The 12,738-nt window shown below is 35.8% G+C and overlaps 1 protein-coding gene and 1 long non-coding RNA gene across 4 annotated transcripts in view; both read left to right on the plus strand.

Annotated features, from left to right (window-relative positions):
- The window catches only part of LOC137249306 (uncharacterized), a 768,906-nt gene that overhangs the window by 418,342 nt on the left and 337,826 nt on the right, over nucleotides 1-12,738 (plus strand). The window lies entirely within an intron of this gene.
- LOC137247715 (uncharacterized) lies at nucleotides 7,247-8,723 on the plus strand. The gene is made up of 3 exons (XR_010951882.1): nucleotides 7,247-7,428; nucleotides 7,498-8,119; nucleotides 8,442-8,723. It is a non-coding gene; the product is annotated as an uncharacterized lncRNA (long non-coding RNA).

Raw genomic sequence — 12,738 nt, forward strand, 5'->3', positions numbered from 1 at the left:
GTTGGAATCTAGCAAAAACGCCTTCTCATTGTGTTTAAATTCTCTGATTATATCATAGGTCCAATTTACTGAAATTTCAAAAGAATATAGGGGTTTCACTGTTAGTTAAATGCGTTACAATATTTGACTAATTAATTTAATCAAAACGTAAATTTTACTTAGATTTGTTTATATTTAACTCTAACAAGTCGTATTATTGTAAAATAAGTTTAAAGAAATGAATATTTTACGACTATCATTTTATTAAATGATTGATACTATAATCGCTGAATCATTGAAACATATATGAATGGATTTGCGACTCTTTGCTTCGAGAGAGCGCTGTCAAAATGCACATTTTTGTCAATGATGCCACTCCAAACAAAAATTAATAGATCTGAATATGGGGATTTTTGAAATACATTTCGGCGATTTTATAGTTTCAATCATTTAATAAATGATAGTCGAAAAATATTAATTTCTTTAAACTTATTTTAAAATAATACGACTGGTTAGAGTTAAATATAAACAAAACTGAGTAAAATTTACATTTTGATTAAATTAATTAGTCGAATGTTGTAACGCATTTAACTCACAGTGAAAACCAAATATTCTTATGTCGGACGTTCCAGGTTCTGTGATCAAAATGGACTGGTTGCATCGGGAATTCATATTTAAAAAACCTGTTTTCGGTGATAACTTTTGAGTGGGATATAATATTTACCCTCCGCCTTCGAACTAATAATATTTATACTAAAACAAGTATTTTTATACTTTTCCCATAATTTTTGAACGCATTTCTACAGTTGTGGGTCAAAATAAAGTTTACCGAAAATTTTGGCCCGTTTTTCGTTTTAGCTGGCACATTTTTTGTTCTGGCACCCGCTTCATCTGCCGCGAGGGATTTATCCAAGGCGAATTCATTACAGGTGGTGTTATCCCATCAGCTGATTGCTTGTTCTTCTTCGTTTTTTTCGCCGTGAGCAGTAGAATCAGAGAATTTAAACACAATGAGAAGGCGTTTTTGCTAGATTCCAACTTTTTTGCATGTGAACACGTCTTGCACTTCACCACACACAATCCAATTTCAATGTTAACCAGTTAACAGCAGAAAATTCTCTGTCAACAGTTTCAGCTGGTGTATAAATTCTCTGGATTTTCTCTTAATATGATTTCTTTGTGGGAATATACATAGGTATTTAGTAGGATTAATTAAATTTAAATTTTATTACTTGTAGCAATATATTTGCTTGTTTTATGTTGATGCAAATTGCAGAAATTTTGCTTATTTCTTTACAAACAAAAACCTATTCATATACCCAAGATATGCCCTTTCACGAAATGTATGTAAATTAATCATACATTTATGAATTATCCCATCCCTTTTTGTTAATAAATTAAAATGTTAGGAAAATGTATGCAAATTGAAATATGCATGCAAATAGTGTTTTGCCGACGGCATTTGCACACTTGGAATTTCTGTGCACACGAAATCCATTGCATATTTATAAAACGTTAATTTGCATAAAATGTATGCATATTAACCATGAAGTATGAATTATTAATAAATTGAAAAATTGAAATAAATAAAATATTTGATAACAATTGAATAAATAAAAAAATATTTAGTTATTATTTGGACTATGGGTGGGAGGGGAGGTACCTATAAAGAAATTTCCTAAAGCATTTTATATGTGTTATTCAGTACAATGATGTAAGTACCTATGTACTTGAATATTTTCAAAGGCAGGTTTGATAAGCCAAGTCAAACTTAAATACATTTGACCTGCCTCAAATCAACCCTTAAATATGTAAATAAGACCAACAATACACAAAAGACATGTGCCTGTTGATCAGATGTTGAGCATTGTATCATTGAATATATATGTATGAAAATACAAACCAAAGCAAAAAAGTACAAATGTACATACATATATACATATTCAATAATACTCCAATTAAAGGCAGACATGTATAAAAAGCTTGGTCGCTTTGATGCTGTGGCAGTGTCTTAAGTTATTAATAAAACGACTTGTCGCTTTCCGCGTTATGAAGCGACCAAATCAATTATGGCAATCCGCGTATACGGCCATGGATATGTAAATATCAATGCTCGTAGCAATTAGCCGACGAAATACAATAGGCACGAGCCAAATTATGTGTCGTCGGTGGTTAAAAGTGTTGCCGTTTATACCTTTAATAACTCACAGCTAAAAGGGGAATTTATTATTAAATTAAAATAAACGAATTTATTGCTCTTTTGCGAAATAATGTTATATTTCTTCGCAAAATTACTTTAATTTATTTCGCCGCTCCCATATATTAATTTTTATCTATGAAAATAATGTAAAATTCTTACTTTGTACTGACATGTGATAAACAAGTCAGCATATACAGTATGACGTCACAGTGCGAATTCGGGCCAGAAACGGGTAAAACACCACTCTTATGTAGCAACTGCAACACAGTTGCTGCAAATTTGGCAGCGTGACTGCGCGAACAATTTTTCGGCAGAATATGATAGGGGGTTTCAAATAGCAAATAAAAATGTCCATAAGCTGTGACAACTCGGCAATTCAGGATATGGGAAAATTATTTGCAATAATTTATATGAACAATGGATGGAAATTTTATATTATATAGTTAATATGTTAGTGGACAATTACTAGGCAATATCTGTGCATGTTTATTTGCATTTTTTACTACCATATTAGTACTTTCATACAGGCTTATAAATAGTTTGGTATTATTTCATAGGAAAAGTGCGGGGTTATGAAAGTAGTTATGCTCGTCATAATGAATACCCCCAATATGCATCGAAGTTGAAATTTATAAAATCGCAAAAATTTGTCTTTTGACGATTTTATCAAATGCCATGTTGCCGAATTCTATCACCAATTCGGACAACTTAAGAAGAAGCATTTATGAATGAAAAATCAAGAGGAAGCTAGTTTTCAGGATTTTGCGATTTACATACAAAACATGAGCATACATATGTAAATATGTATGTGTGCTTGTGCGTATGGTTGGATGGTTGAAGTGAATTTTGTTTTGTTTGTCAACATGCGAATATAAAAATATTTCTTAGCTTACATATGAACATAGATTTGTACATATGCTTGTGCGTAAGAATAGTTTTTGTAGGAAGTGGTTGATTGAAACAGTTTGTCTTTTATTTGAACATGTGAATGTACAAACATTTGTTAGCTTATGCATGGATATATTGGTATCAATGAAGTGGGTGGGAAATGGGGGTGTAGGCTGATCTTTAGTTTCGGAATATATGTGTGTATACCAATCTAGGTTTGTTTATACCCACTCACCATTTAGGTGATTAAATTTTCAATTTCCCTACATATCAATATAATTTAATTACTCTTTCTGACAAAATAATGAGTTACCATACAATTGAACAAAAGAAATTATCAAATGTGAATACTTTAGAAGATCAAACACTGAATATATTTTTTCAACCACATTTTGGAATCATATTTGAATCAAATGTGTTTACTTTAGGAGATCATAAATTTATAATAATTTTTAATTCAGCTTTCTGAATCTTTTTTGACTATATTTGTTGACTGAATAATGTATTTTATACTTGTCAAAATATTTCTTTACATCGGAGCTGCTCAACCCCTATACACTTGTAGCACTTTTGTTTTTGTTTTGCCCTGAATCATAGGCACAGATTCAAATTCACACTTTGAATATAAAAAAAAAGTAAGGACAGGCACAGCCGAAGACTTCAACCTTCCAACCATCATAATTTATTTACAAAAAATCAGAGAATTAAATTTGCAATATTCTTGCTCTGATCAGAGAATTTTTTGGTAACAGACGAACAGAGAAAATCGTTAAGAGAATTTTCTGTTACGTCTTGCACCCTGTTAAGTTAACATGAATTTGGGGAATAGTGGTGAAGTGCAAGACGTGTCACATGCAAATGGATCGTAAGCAGTGGATGCCAAAAAAACGCCTTCTCATTGTGTTTAAATTCTCTGATAGAACGGTTAAATTATTTTTTCTTGAATTCAAAAATTCTGCTGTGGCTAAAAAAATTATTAAATTTGAGTGTGTTTTTTGATATTCCTTTAAAAAAATATTAAAACGAACATAATGAGAAAGTGCGCGGTGTGTAAGAAAAAATACGCGGTTGGAAAATGTTCGTTTTTTATGGTTCCAGTTGGTGAAGCCGAAAGGCTTTTGTGGTCCACATTGTGCCGAGTGCAGCTTGGAGAAAAGGATTTTATTTGCGCCGATCACTTTTCTCCTTCGGATATGGTATGCTCACGCAGAAAAATAAAGTAATTGGCAAAAGCTGTTCCGTTTTTACAACCGGCATATGTTGATAAAGACCACGGCATGCCATCTGTTGTAAATAACGTAAACAGAAAATTTGTGTAAGTGATTTAACTTTCGTTTTCCCAAAAGTTAGAAAGTATATTTTACTATATTTAGTACGGAAATAATTCCCCCAAATACACAAGCAATAAATACATACATTACCGAGGATAACGTGCAACCAAGGTAAAGAGAAATATATATGATTTTGGCAAAGAATCTATTTCCATTTAATTTTAATATAGTTCGAGCATTTCTTTGTCGGAACTGGCGGAAGTGCAGCTAAAAGACTGCGAAACCCAAACCGAGTGAATATGACTTGAAACGTGAGGCAAAAACATATCAAAAAATTGTGATTTGATAGTAAATGCATTATCTTTTTCCATATAGCTCGTTATCTCAATTGTCAGACTTAACGAAAGGGCAGCTGAAAGACTGCGAAACCCAAACCGAGTGAGTATGACTTGAAACGTGAGGCAAAACCATATCAAAAAAATGTGATTTGATAGTAAATGCATTATCTTTTTCGATATAGCTCGTTATCTCATTTGTCCGAATTAACGGAAGTGCAGCTGAAAGACTGCGAGACCCAAACAGAGTGAGTACGACACATAAGTCGCTGGACCTGACTATTTGTATGATTTTTTTTTCGTATTTTTAGCCCTAGGGTATTTGAATTTCTATGCCAGGTTGAAAACTGTAACCTAAGGAAAGAAAATAAGGCGTTGCAGGCGGAAAATAGGAACTTAAATTACAAGCTTGATGAAGTAAATGCTTTGATAAGTAACTTGAGGACGATATTCACGGAAGGACAAATAAAAAAAATGGTTTTCCCAGGTATATTTCAACGTCCCCTCTTCAATTATAGAAATTGCAAACATTAATTATATTTGATTTCATAGATAGTAAATTAAGGTGGTCGTATAAGGATATATCCAGTGCAGTGTGCTTGCACGCTTCGGGGCCAAGGGCATACCACCATCTATATGAAAATGGGTTTCCCCTTCCACACATGTCCACTTTGCAGCGATGGTACCGTAAATTCGATATAAGCGAGGGTCTGCTGACCCCATGCCTTGAACAAATGAAGTATTCTGAGCTCAGTGATGAAGACAAGCTATGTATACTTGCGTTCGATGAGATGAAGGTTGCTGAAGTATATGAGTATGACGAACGAGGAGACCAAGTACTAAGGCCCTCAAGGGTGGTTCAAGTAGCAATGGCCCGTGGGTTGCGAAAATCGTGGAAACAGCCGGTCTTTTTCGATTTTGATTGTCCAATGACAGCAACACTCCTAAATAGTATTATTTCTGCACTGAAAGATGTAGGTTTCCCTGTGGTGGGTGTCGTGAGCGATATGGGCTCTACAAATCGTACTCTATGGAAGAAATTAGGAGTGACTCTAGGTAAGGTTCATAACAAGGCTGCAAACCACTACAAACAACTACGCTTCCCACTGCAGCCGGTTCTTTGTACCGGAGTGACTTAGGATTTTTCCCTACCAAGGGCTGCTATTTAAGTCTAACCCCATTTAATTTGTTGCGTTCCTTCCACAAATTGTCATCCTCGGAGCAGATCCTTGCAGCAGCACAAATCCATACTCTCTTGCTCCGGGAATATGTTGAACCTAACCCCTGCTCAGAGAAGTTTTTTGCTGCGTTTGCCAGAAACGACTGTTTGGACGGTCACACTAATGTCAGTGTGTCACATGCAAAGGATGGTTGCGTCGAGTGGGGTGTTCTTGGTTAGATCCTAACATTCGATCAGCAACCTCAAAAATGCAACTGTATAGTTTTTCTATACAAAGACTTATCAAAAGCCTTTGAGACAGTGCTGGTGTCCTATCCCCATATTTGTTTAATTTTTACATATGAATGAAAGCTCCCTTCGCCACCAGAAGGAGCTACCATTGGGCCCTACGCCGAAGACTGCACGACAACGACAACAGGTAGAGGCTCTTCCATCTGACTGAAGAGGAACTTGAGGGTCATTTCCGTGAGCACTATGAAGTAATCCAGCGCATAAGAACTCAGCATATCGTCCAATAGACACGGTCCGCATAACACCCTGGATTAGGGGGTTGGCAGCTCTTGGTCACTGACATCCTGGCGCCCTCCTATGAGGCGAAACGGCGTAGATTTCAGTCCAAAGCCGCTCCGCCTCATAGTCGGGCGCTATGGAGTTGGGATAAGCCCTCCCACCAACGACAAGGTGCCTACCCTAGTGTTGTAGTGTTTCTAATAACACTTTTACAAATTTTCAGACAAGCCGTGGTTTCCACATCCATGTGACAACAACGATAAAGTGTTTGCGTTTGCTGATCCGCCACACTTACTGAAATTGATAAGAAATCATTACAACGAGGGTGGGTTGATCTGGGAAAATAAGCTACTGACGAATAGGACGATATGCGACGTGTTAAAACACACATCACCATCGGATGTATCCATAGCCTTTAAAATAAACCAGGAACATTTGTCAGTTAAAGGCATAGGTAAATAAAGATTCTCTTCTTCACGAAATTTATGCAGTTGCAACATATTTTTAGGGCTTCAAAAAGTAAAACTTGCAGCGCAGCTGTTTTCAAACACAGTTGCCAATGCTATAAGGCGTTGCTCCGCACTAGGGTTCGATATATACCAGCCAACTGAGACCGCTGAACTTTTTCAGCTTGTAAATGACTGGTTCGACGTACTTAACTCGAGTATAAATACTTTCGGTTATCCCGGCAAGGTAAACCCTCGATTTGTTTTAGATAAACCTTTTTTGCTTTAACTTTACCACTTAAGGAACCATTTGGAACAGCGCTTCCCAAACAGTTAGACGTGCTTAATAGGATAAACAACTACATGATGTTGCCTATAGTTCCTAGTAAAAACGGTGCAGGTCTTGAATTTTTTCAGAAGGGAATATTGATGACGAACCGAGCATTAGTATTGCTGTACGAGTATGTTAATTCAAAATCAAAGGTGGAATATATACTCACCAATCGCCTAAACCAAGATTTTCTGGAGCATTTCTTTGGTGCTATTCGAAGTAAAGGGGGATTAAACGATCACCCGTCACCAAAAGAATTTAAATACAGGATTCGAAAATACATTTTAGGTATATATAATATGAACCAATGCCACAAAATTTCAGTCTGAATATATATATTATTTTTTACATTTATAGCGCGTAACACAGAGTGTCTTCAAGGAACAGGTAACGTTGAGAGAGACTCAACCGAATGGCTGAATTCCACTGAATTTCAGACGCCACAGATATCTGTAGACACCAACCAATCAGGTACGTCAGAGGGTTTCGAGGAAATGGATGTGGATGAAGAAGCTTCCATGCAAATCGAAACAGATGTTGTCAACGCGCTGAATGGTTCCCAGTTAGAAGAATGTGGTGTGTTACAAGAGGATGCCTTGGAGTATATTTCAGGGTACGTGATCAAAAAGCTGCAACTAGAGGAGCATCACACCACAGAGTTCACCTCCTCCTGATCTGTAGACCTGACGTCGAAGGGGTATTTAAAAAAGCCATGCACACAATTTTTGAGTGGTGTGATCTCTTTGGAGAACATTTTCCATAATATGAATGGCTTTGAAATATCCCATGCGAAAAGTATCCACCAGCAGTTAATGAGAAAAAGTGCAGCTGTAGATTTGCCCGATAATGCGAAGCGGCTATTTTTTAAATGCAGAATTTTCTTCCGCATAAGAAACCTCAATAGGCGACTCAAAATTCAAAAAGCAAAGCAAAGATTAATGGGCTTCAAAAAGTTTATTAAAATAAAGCTTTGAGCAGGGTTAGTAAAATGTGCACATGCAGTAGTTAAGACAAAAATGGCAATTCACAATGTTCACAACTGATTTTCTGGATGAAGAAATTATTCTTAACCACTTCCTTAACGAAAAACTTCTATGAATTCTGTAAACCATCTCAAAAAAGTTGAAAATTCGAGAAAATTTTGAGATTGGTTTGCAAAGTTTCATTACAGAATTCATTGGAGGTTTAAAAATTGCAATTGCTATTGATGTTTTTCGCTGCTGTATATGCAGTTATATTAAAAAAAAAAACATAATTTCGTGTAATGTAGGTAAACAAATTTTAATTTTTACATATTACAGTTTTGTGATACATTGGAACCCCAGAAATTTTGGCATTAGTTTGTCTCTTTTCATATGCAGCATACAAAGTCAAAACCTTTAAAACGAAAAATGTTCATCTTTATTTGCATATATATATACATACATATCAGTTATTTAGTTAAGTTCTTTATGAAAAATATTTATTATTGGTTAAAGGAATAAAATTGCATGCCCTTGGTATAATTAAATGCCTTGTTTAGCAGCATATACAGCTAGTTCTCTCGTTTGTTAGTCTTAGAATTTATTTTAAGCTTAAATATATAATAATAGTGATAAATGCCTTGTTGATTATTAAATTACTACGTTTTCCTTTACTCTTTGATTCATGTGCAACCCATTTGCGGGACATATATTTTTCCAACATTTATTCCAAATCGATCTATAAAGAAGGTCCTGGGTTCAAGTCCCGGGAAATGCAACATGAAAATGTTTGGGTTTTTTTTAATTAGAAAAAGTTGTATCGAGTGTATTTCTGCCAATAACTTTTTCAGCGAAAATGTATCTGCTTGCAGATGCCGTTCGGAGTCGGCAAAAATATTTAACTAGCGACCCGCTAATTTGTGGAAATAATAAAAAAAAACAGTAGCACAACACAAGTTGAAAGAGAAGTTCGTACATACGATGACTGCCCAGGGATTCAAGGGGTTATGCAGCGCACCTTTTTCAAGGTGCTGCCAGCGCAACTTATGTAGCCTCTCCAACGCAATTGTCGACCTCACTTACTAGTTGCGAATCCAGTTTATTTAGCAGGGAGGCTCTGGCGACCTCAAGTATGTCACGGAAAGGGGTTGATGACCTAGAGGGTCAACGTGGTCATATCATCATCGAAATTGTATCATTGGTCTAGGTGGAGTATAACGAATTATAAATTTATCGATTTACTGACCATTATACTCAGTTTACTTAGAGTTAAACTTCGTCCAAAACAGTCGAGCCGTTCTGGTGTGATTGTGTGATAAAGGCAGCCATTTCCATTTAATATAAGAAAGACGGCCACACAAGTGTACTTATGTCATAGGAAATGGTTACACTAAAATGATTTCTATGGGATTCACTCTGTTTTTAATCGAACTTGCGCTTTAATATTTCTCTTCGGTAATAGTCTAGTTGAGGGGTCGACTGCTAATACGCTACCAAAAATATCGAGAGAGGTGTCAAACGACGCGGAAAATAAAAATTTTAACGCGTTCAAAAGATATTAACGAAAAACCGAAAAAAGACCCGCGGGTACCTCCGAAACCGGGGGTCCGATCCATAGTATTTTTGCGCAGAACACCTTTCTGCGTTGGGGGCCTTCGGCCGCGATTATAAAAAATAACCCTGGGCTACGCCATGCCAAGTCCGGGTGTGTGGTATAACCGTGGCTACCGCCACAGTGATGCACAATTTTTTTGTGGGTACAAACACAACAACAACCACATGGAAATCGCCAACTTCAACTGCAAATATCTCCGGACAGAGATAAAATTTTTCTTTTCCGCCTTCGGATTATTGTTCTCGAGATTAATACGCGTCTTTTGACACCTCACTCGATATTTTTGGTAGCGTATTAGCAGTCGACCCCTCAACTAGACCATTACCTTCTCTTCTGCCAAATATGGAACAGCAATATAAAAATATGACTACGGCTCTACCAGCACAAAAGTAACAAATGGGAAAAACAGCGCAGGACCTGCAACTTCTCTGCTATTGTCGGCAAGTTGTGATAAACGTGAAATTTTTTGTCTAACTAGACGAACAACCATTGTATTAGTCCAAAAAGAATCCATAATCCCGGCTTGAACCATCTTTTGGCACTAGATTTATCTGGTCACAATTTGCACCTGGAACAATTGTATTAGGTTTATTTATGAATATTAAAACAAAACACAGTGATTGATGATCATTGGTTTACACGTATTTATTCCCGAAATACGTAAATAAATGCTCTTATATGTACAATTATTTACAATTATTTACAAAGAATGGCTGCAAATGGCTGTCAATATTTGATCTGTTCTATTTCACATTGACATTTGTCGGTACAAAAATTTAAGGCGAATCAAGGCGAATATAGTCGAATTCGCTTTGCCACCACCTGTATGGATTCGCCTTGGATTTATCTGTGATTGTTCCCAGCACAAATTTGAGATAAATCCCTCTTGAGAGCGAAAAAATGAGAGAGTTTCGTATCAAGCATATATGTAATACTTCTATATCACTACTACTGAACTGTGCAGCCTGTCAAACATTACAGCACAGATATACAACGAGAGAAGGAGACAAAACCTTAGGGCTGTCGTTAAATTTTTGTAAAAAAGGGGATTAAATATATGTATATTTCAACAAGCCGCCTTGCTTCTATCAATATTGTACATTAGGCTATTTCGTTCTCCAAATGAAAAAGTAAGCTTTTGTTTTCCATTAGTATTATAAAATTTTCAAATCATATGGCAATTTAAAGACGCACGCGCAGGGATTCGAGGAATATATCTCTTCATTGCTAATGTCACCCTTCTGGTTCAATCTGGCCGGAAAACAGGATTTGTTGGTATCGTCGTTGCTTTAAGAAATATTTTTCACTATTTGAGAACCATAAAAATTTCGGCATGACATACCTTTTAACTTATAAGTTTTCACAGGTTTCAACAACAATCCCAACGCAGTTCAATTTAAAAGTGCATATAGACGACTCTTAGTAAGGCACGAGTTAAGTGTGACTGAAAGTGGGAATTGTACTTTCGACGGCGAATCCATTCTAGAGGCATCATCAGTGTCTACTAGTATCCTTAAAAAAATAGCGAGGTAATAGATTTCGAGTTAGCAAATGTTTATGTTAATACGATGTGGGGATTGTATATGTGGACAATGTTGTTCGTTATATTGCTGGCTATGTTGCTTGGAAGGTACAAAAGAAAATGAAATGTTCCACATGTCAAGGGCAATTGATAGATGAAGAAATGCCTTTACTTTCAGAGGACAAAAATAAAGCTCCGTTTGTCGCACCATCTGTCGCACCATCTGTAGACGTATGTAATATTTGTATAGTGTCAGAGAAAGCTTTAAGACAAGTTCTCAAGGCATGCTCTATTGGAAATGCAAAATTAAGTTTAATAAATTAAAATTTTCAAAATACAAGTGATGCATTCTCCAATTATTTAGCAATGACATCTTTAATAATCACCGGCCACAGCTGTGTAAGGAAGTAATAAGTTTTTATTTGGATATTCGTTTTGTTTTTTGAAACGAAAAAAAAGCACGGACGAAAAAGAGTATGTTAGAAAAAAATTTACAAAATTGATATTTTTGTTTACTTCATCAAAAATTTACTTCATTAAAAACTCAAAATAAATAAAACTTTGAAAACGTTCATATATCGTTTCTTCAAGCTAATTCACTTTAAATTATTTATAAAAACGTTTAAAGAAATGCTTGTTGGGATGTATGCATAAGTATATTTTTATACATGTATATTTAAAATTTTTTCATTTCAAAAATATGAATTCTTCGCCTTGTTTTTTTTACTATTTATGTAAATAATGTACTTTGTATGGCTGCAGCCCATGTTTAAATAATAAATACATCAAGCCTTGTATTTTATTTGTTGACCTTTTCGTTGTTTAATCGACTAAACTGAGATTTTATAACAATTAGTATGCAGAAGTTGGGTAAAGGGGATAGTGACCCGTTGTAACCCCTTTAATACTCTTTTTACACACGCTACTACAATTCACCCTAACAAAGCCGGCGCATGCACAGAACATACATTTGCACAGTTTCAGCAAATAAAGATTGACAGAAAATTTGCACATTAGACAGATAGGAAGGTATTAATATAGAAGTATTGCATATATGGTATCAAGTCATCTTTGCTTTAAATCAAACTAAATAAATAATTGATTTTGCTTTCGTGCTCGCTACCCGATCGTGTATACTAACACATTCGCAATTTTGTAACCGTGTAAATGTAGTGGTGCCCACCGCTGATCATGATTAACAAGGGCCGAATTCAAACAAGCTTAATCCAAGCCAAAAGGAAATAGTGGCGGAGTTCATGGCGAGACCCCGCTTTGGCATCGGCTTGCTTCAACTTCGTCAGAAGGAAACTAAAAGCTTATTTAGTTAAGCGAAACTCTTCAAGAAACTACAATAACCTATATATAAAAGAAAGTGGTGTTAGTTACACTATAACTCAAGAACGGATGAACCGGGAAGTAGACCAGAGACTGACTGGGACTGGACTGAGACTCGGAGTGGGAGTGGGACTTACCTCCCCCGGGGACTGGCAATAAGGGAT

Source organism: Eurosta solidaginis, chromosome 4 (genome assembly GCF_040869045.1).
Source record: "Eurosta solidaginis isolate ZX-2024a chromosome 4, ASM4086904v1, whole genome shotgun sequence".
Lineage (NCBI taxonomy): Eukaryota > Metazoa > Arthropoda > Insecta > Diptera > Tephritidae > Eurosta > Eurosta solidaginis.